The 16,268-nt window shown below is 39.5% G+C and overlaps 1 protein-coding gene across 7 annotated transcripts in view; it reads left to right on the forward strand.

Moving 5' to 3' along the window:
- LDB2 (LIM domain binding 2) overlaps positions 1–16,268 on the forward strand; it is a 434,337-nt gene that overhangs the window by 188,118 nt on the left and 229,951 nt on the right. The window lies entirely within an intron of this gene.

Here is a 16,268-nt window from a genome sequence, read left to right on the forward strand (position 1 = left end):
GACTTGTAGAAAGACGTTCCCCTGTTGCCTGGCTGATGTGAGCTGAGCCAAACTGGCTCTAGTGCATTTCATTAAAATTTTGCTCTACTCATGCTCTGCTCCATGGGCTACTCTGAGGAGGAAGGATAATTTACTTCTCTTTGCTGTTAGCCGCACAGATTCCAGTGGGATATAACAGACAAAGTTTGGATAAAGAAAATTATACCCTTATGAATTTTTCTTTTCTCAATGTAAAAATACTTTTGCCTTGTGATTGTTCAGTGTTAAAATTCTTCTTTTTGTTTTCTTTTTTTCTGAATTCCTGAAGCTTGGACCATGGCATTGTTTTTTGTTGAGCCAGATACGATTTTCTAATAAGTAGCTTCAGCACCATCACCCATACTTGTATTAGAGCAGCTTCCCTAATAAAAAATGTTGTTTCTTGGACATTTTGATGTTGAGGGTGACTAGATGTGGAAAGATTGTCAAGAAGCGTTCCCAAATGTTGTCTATTTGCAGGTGGAGAGTGGAAGTTTCACATTGATTTTTCACACTTACAAGCCCATCTGTGACTTGTAGCTGTGCAGTTCTAGAGTTTTATTAGGACCAACCTTGGATATCTTGCATCCTGACCGGTGGAGCCTTGTAGGTTATGGAAGGAATGTGCTTGGGCTTTGAGGGAAATGGGGTCCCTAAATAAGCATTTTTCTTCAGGCAGTCCTTGGAATAATATAGATGATGGCCTCTGAGGAAGTCTGCTTGCACATACTCAGCCCCAGAGGTAGGTGGCACAACTGAAGCAGCTGAAGGGGAAAGCAGTTATAAAGGAAGCCTCCAAAAGGGAGGAGTAGGGGGTTCTTGGACCCCTTTTGGACCTATTTTTGGACAAGGCGAGTGGAAAGCAAGGATGTCTGAAGGGTGGAACCACACTGCCCAATATAACAAAACCCCACAGTTACAGCCTTTGATAAACATTTATTTGTGGCTTTTCTCACGATGCACAGTAATAACACTCTTAGTAAATCCTTTCGAGTCCAGCTCAGCCTTCCTCTACATCCATGGAAGGTCCAAGACAGAGGGGTCGTGGGACAGGTTCTTATATGCCTCCATCGCCCCACCTGCTGCAGAGTGCAGCTTTGCAGTGGTTCCCTTTCCCTGTACATTACTGCTCAGCTGGGCTTGTGGCTATGTTCCGGTAGGCCAAGAAAGAGTGGGGTGGAACCAATGCATCTGCCAGTACATAGAGATCATCTGTTGCTGCCTCCCCTACTGCTCCCCCCAGGAGGCAGGGTCCGCTATCTCCTTAGCGACAGAGAGGTGTCCATAGAGTGGGATACAGCTGTTCTGTGCCTTAAGGGCAGGCCTTTGCATCAAGCCTGATTGGTTTGGCGTGGGGTGAGGATAAAGAATGGACCCCGATGAAGCATGTACAGCTTTAGTTCAGCATGCTAAACAAATGAAGCTCAGCATGCTAAGCAAATGCAATTAAGACACAGCGTCCATGTTTCTGTTTTTCTTAAGTATGTTTTCTTTAGAAATAAATGGTAGCCATGAGAGTGAAGAACTGATAACTCTAAACCAAGCTAAGTATAGTGCACACTTCTGCTTTCCAATCCCCCCTCACCACTTTCACTGCTCCTCAGTTGAGACCTACAATTGGCTTTTAAATCCTGGGGCTGCCCGAAGCAAAGAATGCCAATCAGACCCAGTCACGTGATGGTTTTGTGATGTAGGTAATTGCCCACTGGCTAAAAGTTGTCACTATCAGACTAATTCTTAATCTTACTTACGTGATTTTTAGTTATGCTAGAGCCCACGCTGTTAACCAGCAATACTTCGGCCTCTTTAAAGGTTGTGAGGAAAAAGTCAAATTGCACAAAAGTTTGATACAGTGGTTCTTTTCCTTTAAAAAATATAAATTAATACACCAATTCTGAATTTCACTTGGGGAATCAAATGTCCTTTCAGCATAAATGATTTTAATAAGTAAAAATATATGTTTTTCTATAAAATGTTTAAGTAACATTGGTTGACAGAAATAAGGGTAAACTCCATTTAATTTTTACCCCCATTTAACTGATACTCCTGGTTTATTAAAACGTAGCTATTTTCTTGCTGTGAATGTGGTCATGGGACTTCTTTCCTGTACATTCACCGTCCATTTATCTGAATGTTTTGGATGTCTCTGTTAGTTTAACATACTTAGAAAATAACCTGTTGTAGCACTGTAAGCAGTCTCTCATGTATAGCACGTGTGTAATGTCTTGGTAAGTTAACGTAGCTTTCATATCTCCCTTTTCCATGGAACTTTCAGCTTAAGAGACAACCTCTCTCCTTTGATGCTGCAATTAGTATTTTATTACAATTTTTTATAATTGAAAAATATTTTAAAATAAAAAGATAGCAAAAGTGAAAATGTTTGAAATACCAACTAATACTACAGCATGCTCCAGATAAATCACATATAGTTGCTGACAGTTAGAGTTCGATCAGTTTCTTTATCATCACTGGGCAATACAATATATCAATGTTTTCACTTGTTTCTATGCTCCCTTGTATTTTGGGAAGTTGTTTGTATTATAGGCAATTCCAATCGTCCAGCATCCTTGTCTCTATCGCAGGTGGTGATATTTTCCATCAACCATTATGTCCTATATGCAAAATATAACTTCTTACCTGGCTCAGAAAGCAGTGGTATAGAGGTGACTGTAGAAGTTTAGAGTAGTATGATTCTTTCTTTATAACCAAAACAAAGCAGTCAAACCATATTACCTTTTATTAAACTACAGTAAATTTCACAGAAGTGGCGATTTCACAATGAAGAATATCAATAAAAGAAAATAAAGAGTGATTTTAAAAGAGCTGCTTAAACATACTGGAAGTTTATTTACACAGATATTCATACTAAATCAAACATTTAAAGCAAAACAAAACAACCCCATTATACCCGATACTTAAATGGAAGTCTCTCTCTCTCTCTCTCTCTCTCTTTTTTCTGGCTTATTTCCTCAGATTGCTGTCTCATGAAATCATCTTTTCTTTCTCCTTTCTGATACATTTTTGAATATGATAGTCATAAAATTCTGTGTTGTGACATCACATTTGTTCACATAGCAACTTGATATCACAAATAGATCTCTGGTATTATGTATATAAAAAGTCTGAGTTTGCTTCAGATGTATTTGTGTTTTGTTGTGGGGGGGGGACCCAAAATGCTTTGAGATGATGACTCTTGTTCTTAAGAATGTTATGTTTAAATACCCTAATAACCAGCAAGGTACTTTAAAAGATTGTTCTTAAAGCATGGTTGTCTGAAAGTAAAAGGTCACTTTTAAAGGAAGACTGCTTAATCCCCTTTAGACTGACGTGGACTTTGAAAATTAATTCAAGGGTCTTTGTAATGATTGTATTTTTCTTACTGATTTCTTTTTCTTTTTTATTAAAAAAAATTTCAGTTGGGGCTGTTTTCAATTAAAATTGCTATATTTATGAGGCTAGAAAAAAATCAGTTCACTTCCTTTCCACACAGATCCTTAGCTTGCAATCAATGAGGGCTTGCTGCTTGTTTGTTTTTCTTGAGTTATAATATTGAACTTAAACTGTATACTTGGCAAGCACAGAGTTTCTTATTTGGTTTTGGTGGGGAAAAAAATCAATGTGAATTTTAAGGGGAACACTGTTTTATAAATCTCCTCCTTAAATTGCAAATGCCCTTACCAGATCATTGTTTATAAAGAAAACATAAAGCACGTTTTGAGCAAAAAATGCAACATAAATAGTTTAAAACTCAGTCTTCAGATCTTCTTCAGATTGGATGTAGACACAATTTACTGTGCAGATCTGACCTGAAAAACGAAAGCTCTTTTTATTGAGAGAAGAACCGAGAACATATGTGAAGGACCCAATCCTGTGCTCTTATTTCTGTGGGAGTTTTGTCTGCATTAGGACTGCTAGATCAGACCTAAAAATTGCTCCATTTGGTTTAGGTGCATGCAGTGCATTAGTTGCCATTGTTTGTATCACTAAAAATGTCTAAGGGTGGATTTCTGAAGAAATTAAAAAATATTTACTAGACGCTTTACTTTGTTGGGTCTATTTCTTGTGTTACTTTGCCAAAAGTTGCATGTGTGTCATGCACCAAACATTCCAGCTGTGCTGATTTTCCTAGCTCAACACCTTTTTATAGTGCTAGACTGGGTACATTTGCACATAGTACTCTTGGTTGGGAGAAAACTGTGTTCTTCCTTCTTCAGGACAGATTCTAGCCCACCTGAAGATGGGGAGCGGTGATTTGCATAGGGGGAGACATGGCCGAGAAGGGGCAATCATGGGTCCCCCACCACCACAAAACACTTTTGTAGGTGGCTCCTGCCATCTCAGAGGGGCAGAGACATAGTGCAGGGACAGGGCCACCAGGACCCATGGGATGTGTGCCTGGCCTGGCTCGGCTCCCCTCTTGTCTAGTCATTCACCCCTCCTGGGGCCTGATTTATTAACAAAAAGGTAATTACAACGCACTGGTGTAAGAAACCCCAGTTTAAGCCTGTTCCTTAGGCTTAGCTACTTCTAGGATTTCTTCACTCCAGCTAAGCCATCACTGTGGGTTTGGTTGCTCCTACGGTTTCTTCCCTCAGAACCTGTCTGTCTCTGAAGCTAGAACTCTTGCCAGACTGCACTGTTGCCACCTGATCTCCGTTATATTCAGGTTGCAGTCTAATGAGCCAGCTCCAATGTGTGTGTAAAAATCCGGAAAATGTATTTGGCCTGTGTGGAAGGGTTTAATTCCCAGCTCAGGTAGATATCTGCTAGCTTTGGTTGAGCTAGCACGCCAAGAGTAGAAATGTGTGGGCTGGGCATAGGGCCGAGCTTAGCTGTCTGAGTACAATCCTGCCTGGGAGCCTTGGTACGTACTCAGACAGCTAGCATGTCCCACCGCCTGCGACACCGCAGCCACGCTTCAATTTTTAGCATGATCAAAGACAGAGCGCATATGTCTGCCTGAGCTGAAATTACTCCTCCAGCTGCAGTGTAGACTTATCGTTTGCCAAGCCTACTATACAGATATATAGCATAGAAGTAAGAAAAGACAGGATAAGGTAGAATTGCCCAGGAACCATAACCCACATAAGGTAGCAATGAGTTCTGAAGCCTGTGTAGGTTTAACTGTGGAGCTTATAAATTCTGAGGGACCAGTGAAAATTGCCAGGGCTGAAAAATGTATACACTGTGCAAGAACTTTCCTGGCCACCGGTATTTGGTGGTTGGTAACATTTATAAGCTCATCAGGATCAAAGAAAGAAGCTAGAGTATGGTGCTGGCGGAGTCCCTAGGCTTTGGGAGGAGCTAGAAGTGCTGCCAGGGCTAAAACTCCTGCAGGAGCAGGGATGCAGAATCTGAGCCCCCTGTCTCATCACACTAGGGAAATTCTTCCAGTTGATCCTCGCTGAGGTACATGCTCCTTCTTCACCACCCTCTACAGACTAATGTGCAAACCACACATTATGTCAGAGGCGCCTACTCTGCCAGACCTTCCCATTCACCCACACTTGGAGCCCCTGGTGTTCCCACCCACTCCAGAGCAAAATAGAGCTTTATTGGTAATTGGATAACCACAACAAAACCATGAACCTCAGACTAGTCTTTCTCCCTAAGCTTGGCCTGTAGAGATCTCTATTATAAACTGCATTTCCCCCTCTCTCTATAGTCAACTCCCATATCTCTCTATATCTAGGATGGATTTATTGAGCCACGCCTGCCACAAGGAGTCCAAATCTTTGTGTAGGTTTTTAAACCTGCTCGCAGCGTGGGCAAAACAGAAAAACTCTGCCTTTCTATTATACAGACCAAATAGCTGCCCTTTCACATCACGTCCTCTTCCCCCTACCCCATGGTTGAGAAATTAGAACAATTTTGTCTTTCCCACCACACACAGTTCCCACATAGCTGCTGGTATAGCTGTACCTTACATTGTACACGTGTGCCCAAGTCAACGTGCCAAATCTAGGCAGCTGAACAGGGACTAATTCAAATGTCTGTACTTTTCTTTTTAAGGAAAAGAAAATCTAATCTCTTGTTTTAGTTTTGAGACCCAACCACCCACATATGAAATACAGTATCTGTCCTGATCCCATCCTTTACAGAAATACTACCTGTCGACTACAGCCTCCTTCATGCTACAAAAGGAACTGCATTGGCTAGTAAATTATGACCTTACCCATTGTACCCAGGGGACAAAAGGAATATATGTGAATATCATGTGTATGCAACTGGATATCTTTGGAATTCTTTGCTTAGGGAAGACTCAAGACTGAAATTCTATTGGTAGATCCCATTTTTTTGTTGTTTTTTGAAAAGTGTAAGAAGTAGTTGCCACACTTGGAGATGCAGTGCTGCATTACATAGATGATGGAATCTTGTTTGGTTAAAACTTCAGTCTTAGCTTAGACATTTTTAGCTTTCAAACTTATTTTTCTAATTACATTTCTAATAAAGTCACTTTCTACAGTAATAAAAAAAATCTCTGCCAAAACTGTTGGTTAAAACAGAATTACAGTTATTTTATTGTATATATGTTTACCATATTCAATGTACTTTATGGGATGTTTGTAACAGGTGAGAATCGTTATGGTTCACAAACTGGCATATTTCATCCTTTTATCAGTGGAAGAGCTTCCTCTTGTTATTCTTAACAAGAGTTCCATGGTTGCAAATGAACAGAAATGATACTTAACTATGGTATACAAAATTCAATATGTGCATGCATGCGCATAAACATGCACACACATATAAGGAAAAAAAAGTCTTAGAAAACATAAAAGCAAAAAAGGGCAATGTTTTATCCCCCTTCTAAATTCAGGTAATGTCATTTTACTTTATTCTTTAAGAAGCTAGGCAACAACACCAAAGTTCAACATCCTACTTCTTTGTTTTGATATAAGTACCTTTCAGCTTATCTGAGACTGGACAGAACAGACATGTGATTCTTCTTGATTCTTCATTGCCTTGCAACATATATGGTATTTTACACCTCAGCAAAGTCAGTGTGAAATACAACCTAATCAGAATGGTAGCATCCTATACTCAGTTTGTACAAGTGTAAAATACTACCAAGGATGTGAGGCAATGAAAAATCTGGCCCACAGCACCTTCTCTGCCCAGTTCCCCATAACCTGAATGCATTTTGAGACCAGTGTCACTCAGTCTTCCATAATGCTTATATAAGGCTTCAAAAGTTAGCATAGCATCACAATGTTATTGTGACTGAGACTCACTAGTAAGTAAAAGCATTAGTATAAGATAATTTACTTTTCTAATGGAAGTGTTCAGATGTGAATTCTGCTTGTCAGATGGTCGAGAATCGTCAGGGACCCGCTTCCTTCTTAATGAAGAAAACACTTTTAATCATTCATCCTTCCCTCAGCCCCTGTTCCTCACCACCAAACCAAGATGCTAGCACAGGGGTGTGCAGCCCTATACCTGCATTTGTCACCCTACCAGTTTACTTTACTGAATGAAGGTAAGAAGTAGCCGTTACTTGTCTCTAGTCTGCATCACAAGAGTATCAGTTAACCCTTAGGGTAATTAACCAATAATGTCATTGACATGATTTGAAGTATCATTTTTAGCAATTAGGGGTTCAGATAGAATGCACAGCAATTATTATATAGTGCATCTATCTGTTTTACATAGCAATAATTGCCATATGCTTTGTGGGATACTTGGCATTATGCACTGAATAGACTCCTGCATGTAATCATGAACAGTCTGCCAATAAGCTATGGCAATAACCCTTTGATTGCCACGCCTTATGCACACCCATGATTATTATTATAAAGGGTTGGCCCATTATAAGGAATGTGCTGGCATGAGTTACAGGCAGAACCAATACGGTAGATGATAGCTCAGTATTAGATTGTAACAAAAACTGCAGGTAAAATGTGCATGAGCGTTCACTTGAATTTAAAAATGAATTTGCTCTAGTTGTGCTCATGCTCTTTATGTGTTTGCTTTCTGTTAATGTTGAACAGTTGAGTTGCACTCTCATGAATACTTGGAGAGAGTTCATTTTAATCTGTCCTTTCAAGTATTCAGCCAGGAAATTGCTTATTTAATATGGGACTTGACCCATCCAGGGGACAGTTTCCAAAAACCCCTGGCCAGAGCCCTGGCACACAGCAATTAAACAAGCCAGACAAGGATCTTCCTGTCACCTTCATAACTAGGTCTGTGCATAAATATGCAGCTATTTGAGTGTCAATGACTGTTGATGGTGGAAAATTACAGACTAGTGAATGCCATGTACATGTGTATTTTATGTGGGATGGGACATTGCTTGACATGCACTTACTTCATGGGGCTGTAACAAGAAAAAATTAGACTGAAGCATTTCAAAGCCTCAGTGGCTTTTTAAGCCCTCGTCGTAATTATAGGAGTTATGCTCATCCAGTCAGGGAACAGGAACAGTAATATGACAATCACAATTTGAATTTTGAATATAGAATATTGTTTACTTACAACAAACTGGTGATAAATCCAGTGTGTTAAAGTGGAAAAAGAAACTAGCAAAAATTAGTCTAAAATATGAATAATTAATACATACAAGGAAATTGTTATCTGCTCACAAGAATTCTGTGGGCAGAAAGAGGTTCAACTCATCAAGTCTATTATGTTCTTTGATTAGCTAGCTCTTTTCAGTACCTCTTAGCACACTGACAGAGTTAATAATGCAAAGTAAAATGATTGGTCAAGATGCCAGCAAACTAAGCATATCTCCTTTGAGACAATTAAGATATTTAACACCCACAAAAAACAGCCAGCCTGAAACAACTAGGTTGGATCTTGACTGACTGACTATGCAGAATGTGCTCTTCTAAATATGCAGCACAGACGTCCTAGTACTGAGCTGTGTTAGCATTGGTATGTAACATGAAGCACAACCGGCGTGTCTAGACTGACAAGAGTCCAACCAGTTGAGCCACCGTGACACCTTGTGGCTTACTAAGTAACATATGTATTTTTTTGAAAATAACAGCTGAAACTTAGAGCTTATTGGATATTGACAAATACCATGGGATGCAATTGTCTATTGGCTTAGATACCTTTAGTGTATTATGCCGGAGAAGGTAAATGATGATGATTGGGGCTTAATTGTGCTAAGGGTCCCTAATAAATGAATTTGTCGAAGTATACATACATGCTGTCTCACTAAACTTGACCCATTGATCTTATATTCATGCTTTTGGTATCGCCTCATCACCCAGAATAGATAATGAAACGTTGTGTAGCTGCAGTGCAGAACTAACTAAGTTTGTAACTAAGATTTAGGTTAACCCCAAAAAAAAACCCAAAATGAGGAGACTATTTGTTGGCTGTTGAAAATGGCTACAAATTAGCAGAGTTAATTGAAAGTGACTAAAATGTACTAATCAATAGGCAATAGACAGAAAATCCCATTACCCCAAAATTAAGGTAGAAAACTGATCACGCTGTTTGGTTGTTTGTGGATAATTCATTATCCATTATTTTTAATATGAATTTCTCATAGTAATCTTTTTTCTGAAAAATTTTCACTTGAACTTAAATTGGGCAGGTGATCAATGATGCATCAGGCTGAGATTCTCAGAGATAGCATTATGTCCATAATTAATCAGGATCTTACAGTACGAGATGCCATCCTCCATCACCTACCTGTTCAATTTTCAAACAAGTGGCTGAGACCGCTGCATATCATGCTGACCAATATTGTCTCCTGGTTTTCTTGTACTCGCCCATCTATCTGTCCCTGCATCCATCTGTTGTCTCTGGTGTCATACTTAGTATGTCTGCAAAGCAAATGCTGTGCATGGGGTACAGCATGCACAAATTAAATCCAGCTAGTACAGGTAACAATAGTAATGAAGACAGGGCAGCATGGGTTTCAGAAGTGATAGTACAAGCCTGGCACAGACTCTGGGTACATATTCTGCTTGCTAGCCCTCAAGCTAGTTCAGGGAAATGAGCCCGTGCACAGCATTTACAGTGCAGACACACGCTTAGGTCGTAAACTGTTTGGGGCAAGTACAGTGTGTACGGTGCCTAGCACGATGGGGTCCTCATCCATGTCTAGGGCTCTGAGTCACATAGAAGGTAATATAAATAGTTAATAAAAATAGGATAATAGAAAATACAGAACTAGAAAGTCAGATTTTATGCACTGGTTTAAATCAGATCCTAAGTATTTCACTTTGGTTTTGATCCCACAAATCAAAAGGATTTAATTTATATTTTACATGTTCATCCATCATAAATTCTTTTTTATTAGAAAATACCACAGTATATTCTGTTCTTGGGAGATTACAATTATTTCATACCATTAACACATGTTGTTATTCTAATACATACTGGCCATATTTTTGCTCTTCGTTACACCCAGGCAGCACTAGTGGCTTTGCTAGGATTGCACAAACATAGGAAAAGGCAGCATTAGGCCAACTGTAGTGTGTTCTGATATCAGTTGTTTGATGCACATGGATTTTCTGTGATTCCAGAGTAGTATCATGCCAATTAAAGGGATTCTTTCCAAGACTGTGTTCTGATAGCAGCAGAAAGTTTAACATACCTTCATATGAAAAGTATTTACTTTTCAACAGTAGATAGGGTTGTGGGCTGTGTGTTTTATCTCATTAGGATGTTTGGTGCAGATGCAGTAAACCCTTGCAACATGCATAAGTACTGAGGTAGAGATGTTGCTTCAGACTCAAGACTAAAATATTTAGAACTACTTTATTGGTTTGCCAGTAAATATAGATAATCTCTATTAAAAAGCAAAACCCAATATACATCTCCTTGGTCCTGTGAGCTGTGTTTGATAAGCCAATAATGTTTATGTTGGCCACACAGAGGTTAATTAGATCAGTTGAGTGTGGAAGTTAAAAAGGCAAAAGGGCTATTTTAAATATCATTTTGAAAATAAATTGGGCTATCTTAAGCAAAGCATAAATCATCTCAGGTGTGCTACACATGCTATATTATGGTGATACATTTCTGAGTGTAACTGCAAGTAGTCATATCTCAACTGTTGCTGCAGTATACAGTGAATGTTCTGGAAGCTGCTTTAAGTTACAAAGAGCCATTTCCCACTGAGGCAGAAGTGACAGAGGTTGATCAAGAAGGATATATGTTGGTCAAGAAGGTAAGGGAGAATAGATGTTTAAAACTACTGAAATGATTTCTGTTCCATTTTATTACGTTACATCCTCCTGCAACACAAAGAAGATTAAATGAATTTCAATAAAGAACTGGAGCAGTTCACTGTAGAGCTGATTGGCTAGGCCCACTACAGCTAAGGAGCTGTGGCTCTATTCCTAATTATAAATTAGAGTCTGAATATTAACACACATTCTGGAATCTGTGCGTGGCAGATGAATGGAGAGATGTTTTCTACATAGATGCCCTTCTAAGGGTGAAAAGATTCCGGGGCTATGATTATTACAACCCGGAGTTCCCCCATCTTTAAGCAGTATCTCAGAACATGTTTTTTTTTTTTTTTTAAATGGTGGAGGGAGATCTGATAACTAGTACCACTCCCATGTCTTAGGTAGGTGGAAGTAGGTGCCTTTTAAAAACATTTTTATGTTTGGAGAAAAAAATGCTCTTGACCAAAATTACTGAAACATTGAGAGTGGCCTATTACAAATACAGTTGTGTATGTGTGTTTTGTACATTCACGCACACACACATTCAGGGTAATCATCAGGAAGTGTTTGAAAATACTAGGGCCATGAGAACTTGGATAAACTCACTTGGTGTGCAAGCTTTCCTTAATAAAATACCTTCTATAAGCTTGCAAACCAAGAGAGAGATTATGAGAGGCAACAGAAAAATATAAATTGAGAGAACTCAATTCAATATTCTCCATTTCTTTACTGAGAAACTGATGCCACAGAGGTACACATGAAAACAAATAACATACTGTCTGGTGGTTCAGCAGCTTTTCTATCCTTTTTAACTTGCTGTTTACCACAAACCTAGTAGCTTGAATTTCAGTGAGAGTCTGATGTTTGAAGCGCCCCTGGGGGCCAAATCCAAGTCTTACTGAAAGTTTTGCCACTGTCATCAATGGGGCCAGGATTTGGCTCTGTCTGTGGAACTTGCATTGTAGCCACTGGAAACTGTAATAGAGTAACTGCAACATTGGGCTCTATGCTTAGCAAAATATCACTATCTAGGCCTAAATTTTCAAAAGGGGTCTATTCAGCCTTTCTGAAATGCAGGCCCCTTAAAGTGTCTCAAATTGGGCACCAAAAGTTGAGGCACCTAAAGTCATAAATTACTCTTAAAAACATTGTCCATGGTCTGACAGCTGTGTAAAAGTGCATGTTGAAGTATCCTGGTTTTATAGGTACATGAATTTTGCACATACAATTTCACCCACATCTCAAATATAGAAAGCGTGGTTAACAAAGGCCAGACTCACTATCAGAGAACATTGGATTGCAAAGCATACCATGTCAGAGGGATGTAGTTTCACAAGTTTAGCCAGACAGAAGTATATAGCACGTAAATAAATTAGCGAAATGCTGCTTGGTCTTTGACCAGATATAGGACGAAGTAATTCATCCATATACTTTCTCCATGCAATTAATCAAATGGGACACTGAAGTCTACATTGTTAGCTATGTTAGTAGATTACAATTTTTACAGGATTCACTCTTAGATTTCTTCTCAGTTTGCATCACTCGTAGTTAATATTTTTCAACATATTTTTCAGAGAGCAGCTAACCTCTGGCACTTGGCTGGGAGGGAAAAGGAGAGGATTAAATGAAATTCATAGCCTTTTAGTGTGTGTTTGGGCTGAGACTGGCAGCATGTGTAGTTTGTGGCTGGTGAATTAGCAAGCTTACAGCCTCCCTACGATGTCAAGTGTGCACATCGTGGATTTGTGCAAGCTAAATATCAGCTATAGAAAACAGCCTTCTAAATAAGAGCAAGCTGGGTGTTATGTACTCTGTCTAAAAAGGGAGAGGAAAATAATCAAGCTGATGGTTACTATTATAGACGGCTATTGCTGGTAAGCAGGGCCTCAGCTGCTGGGTTCAGCAGCTTTCTCATAGTTGTGTTTACTGAAAAGTGTTTTACTTGTTAGCTGTAATAAACTACAACATTCTGGCTCAGTGAGAGAAAAATGGCTTCATCAGTCTTGGTGGTGCATTTGTGCAATCAGCAAAGACCATGGATGAAATCCCGGCCTCACTGAATCAATGGTGAAACTCTCATTGACCTCAGTGGGACCAATATCTCACCCCTGGTATTTACCTTAAAATGTGGATTCCTTTAGTTCAGTAATTGTATGCCTTTATAGCTCCAGTGGTGGAGCATTGGGAAAATAAGAATGAAATAGATTCCTCTCTTAGATTAAAATGAACACTGGTGACTTTTTATTGTACCCTTCACACCCAAATCACCTCGATGCATGTAATACCTTTGGAAGCATCTCAGGCTACAAAATACATTTCCAAAAATCTAATCCTAGTGGTACTCTCGTATTTCCCCCAGGCCTCAAATTTGTGAACTTTCTTTTGAAATTTCCAAGCAATTGACCTTTTTGGCATAAAATTCATCCCTGATCTTTAAAAAATGGTCTTCATCAACACCGATTCTCTCATTTAACAAAACCAGTGGGGATTAAAATAACTGGAAACTATTATGACTTTTATTTATGGGCTGCATTTTAATATTGAAAATTAATATTACTTCATGCCTGCTGTGCTCTGAGTTTGATTCCATTAAAAAATCCTGCTCAGCTCTTCCACAATACAAATAACTGTTTATTAATCTAATGTGGGCTAGCTCTTCTGCTGGAGACAGTCATATCATTTTAAGGAAGTCACAGAAAATAGAGGACTCTATCTGTTGGACATCAATCTCCATTACCTCTCATCTCATGAGAAATCATGAGATTATTCCCAAAGATGTTAAACTCTCGCTTTCTCTTATGGCATTTATTTAAAAGACCCTTGCAGCTCACTGTTGTATTTATCTGCTGTCCACACACTAAGGAGAAACCTGTTTTCAGTGTCCATTCTTGAATGAATCAGTGGCGCCTGCGAATCCTCTCCATGTTCTTTGCACAATACCCCACTTCAAAATAACCCTTACCTTTCATTCTAGAAAAAACAAACTTTTCCAGTCACCTTCAGCAATCACATAATATTTTTCGTGTGCGCAAACTTTGTGTAAAAGGAAACACTGTTACTGGACTCTTTCCTAGTTAAAGGAAGATCTTAACTGCAGTTCAATCAGTATTGCTTGTGTCAGTTAATTCAACCGCATGAACCTGCTCCACAGCATGGGATTTTCTAGAACACCCCTAAAAGACACGATGGATACGTTTGGGGCTAACCTGTGCTTTTTTGCAAGCTACTGTTATTGTTGACTAAATAGATTTTTCTATCTCACTTCTCCTTCAGCAAGAATTAAATGTGTCAGTGAACTTCACTTAGGAACATACAACTGGAAGGGCCCTCCTGGGTCATCGAGTCCAGTCCCCTGCTACCTCAGGAAACCCCGTCATATAATCCCACAGATAAATGTATCAAGCTCCATTTTAAAACTAATTAGGTTTTTTGCCCCCACTATTCCTATTAGAAGTCTGGTCCAGAACTTCATTCCTTTGATGGATAGAAATCTTTTAATTTTCAGCCTAAACTTGCTACAGCCTAAAATGTTCTGCTTGAACTGAGAAGTCATTCTTTCTGGAAAAGGATGGTGCAGACTATAGCTAAATGCCCCGTAATCTGGGAGAAAGAAGACCCTATTTCAATTCACAGTTGTAGGGACCCACAGCTGACCTCTCCCTGAGCATGTGTAATAAACCACAACTGCATATGTACAGACATCTGAACCATCAGCATGTTTTGCAACTGGGATTTTCAGCATCGAAAGGACAAGCTGAAGGAATAACTGTTAGCTGTCAGTGAGTAACAGGCTCTTTATCCTCCCTGGGACCAGTCACAAGAGGGGGGCAGGATCTCACATATTAACCCAGTGAAGTGCAAATGTATTGGAGAAAGATTGTAAATAATGACTGGGGAATTGATTACCAAGTAGCAGGTCTACAGATTTCTTCAGCTGAGGCCCACAAACAGGCCCTTGTGGAATGTGCCCTGATTTTTGGAAATGGCTTGATGATTTTAGTGTAGACTTAGCTAAACACAACATCTGAACATAATTAATTAGAAGTCATTTGTGGGTGAAGTAAAAGGAAAAGGGATGTAAATCTGCAGACCTTAGGTCCATTTGATGTGTATTTTCCAAGTTCTTTTCAACAGCAGGTTTGTTCCAAAGTTGTTTTTACTAGTGTTTAAAGGTAGGTTGGGGTGTAATTCTCAGCTCAATGAGACATATCCATGCTAGGGCTAATCGAGCTCACGCACTGAAACTAGAGTGTAACCACCATGGCCAAAGAAGCAGGAGGGGTTAACTGCCCCAAGTACATACTAATCTGAGACTCTAGGCATGTTCTCAGGGTGGCTAGAACCTCCTGCTGCTTGTGCCATGTCTCGCCTGTATTGTTAGCATGCTATCTCATTGCAGGCAGTCTCATCATATGCTCCCCTCCATAAACTTATCAAGCTCAATCTTAAAACCAGCTAGCTTTTTTGCCCCCCACAACCGCCCACTTCCCTTGGAAGGCTGTTCCAGAACTACACTTCTCTGTTGATTAGAAACCTTCATCTAATTTCAAGCCTAAACTTGTTGATGGCCAGTTTATATCCATTTGTGCTTGTGCTTAACTTAAATAACTCTTCTCCCTCCCTGGTATTTATCATGTGGATGTATTTATAGAGGGCAATCATATCTCCCCTCAGCATTCATTTGGTTAGGCAACTAAACCAAGCTCTCTGAGTCTCCTCTCAGAAGGCAGGTTTTCCATTCCTCTGAACATCCTTCTCTACACTTGTTCCAATTTGAATTAGTCTTTTCTTAAATATGGAAGACCAGAATTGCCCATGGTATTCCAGATCAGGTCTCACCAGTGCCTTTTATAATTGTACTAACTCTTCCCTGTCTCTACTGGAAATACCTCACCTGCATCCTAGGATCCCATTAGCCTTTTTCACAGCTGCATTGCATTGGCAGCTCATAGTCATCTGCGAACTTTATTAGCATACACTCACTTTCTGTGCCAAGGTCATCAATCAAAATGCTAAATAAGATTGGTCCATAGACCAATCCCTGAGGAACTCCACTAGTAACCTCCCTCCAGCCTGACAGGTCATCTTTCAGTATGACACGTGATAGTCTCCCTT

Source organism: Emydura macquarii, unplaced genomic scaffold, assembly GCF_026122565.2.
Source record: "Emydura macquarii macquarii isolate MOO-44397 ecotype Brisbane River unplaced genomic scaffold, CSIRO-AGI_Emac_v2 contig_3062, whole genome shotgun sequence".
NCBI classification, from domain to species: Eukaryota; Metazoa; Chordata; order Testudines; family Chelidae; genus Emydura; species Emydura macquarii.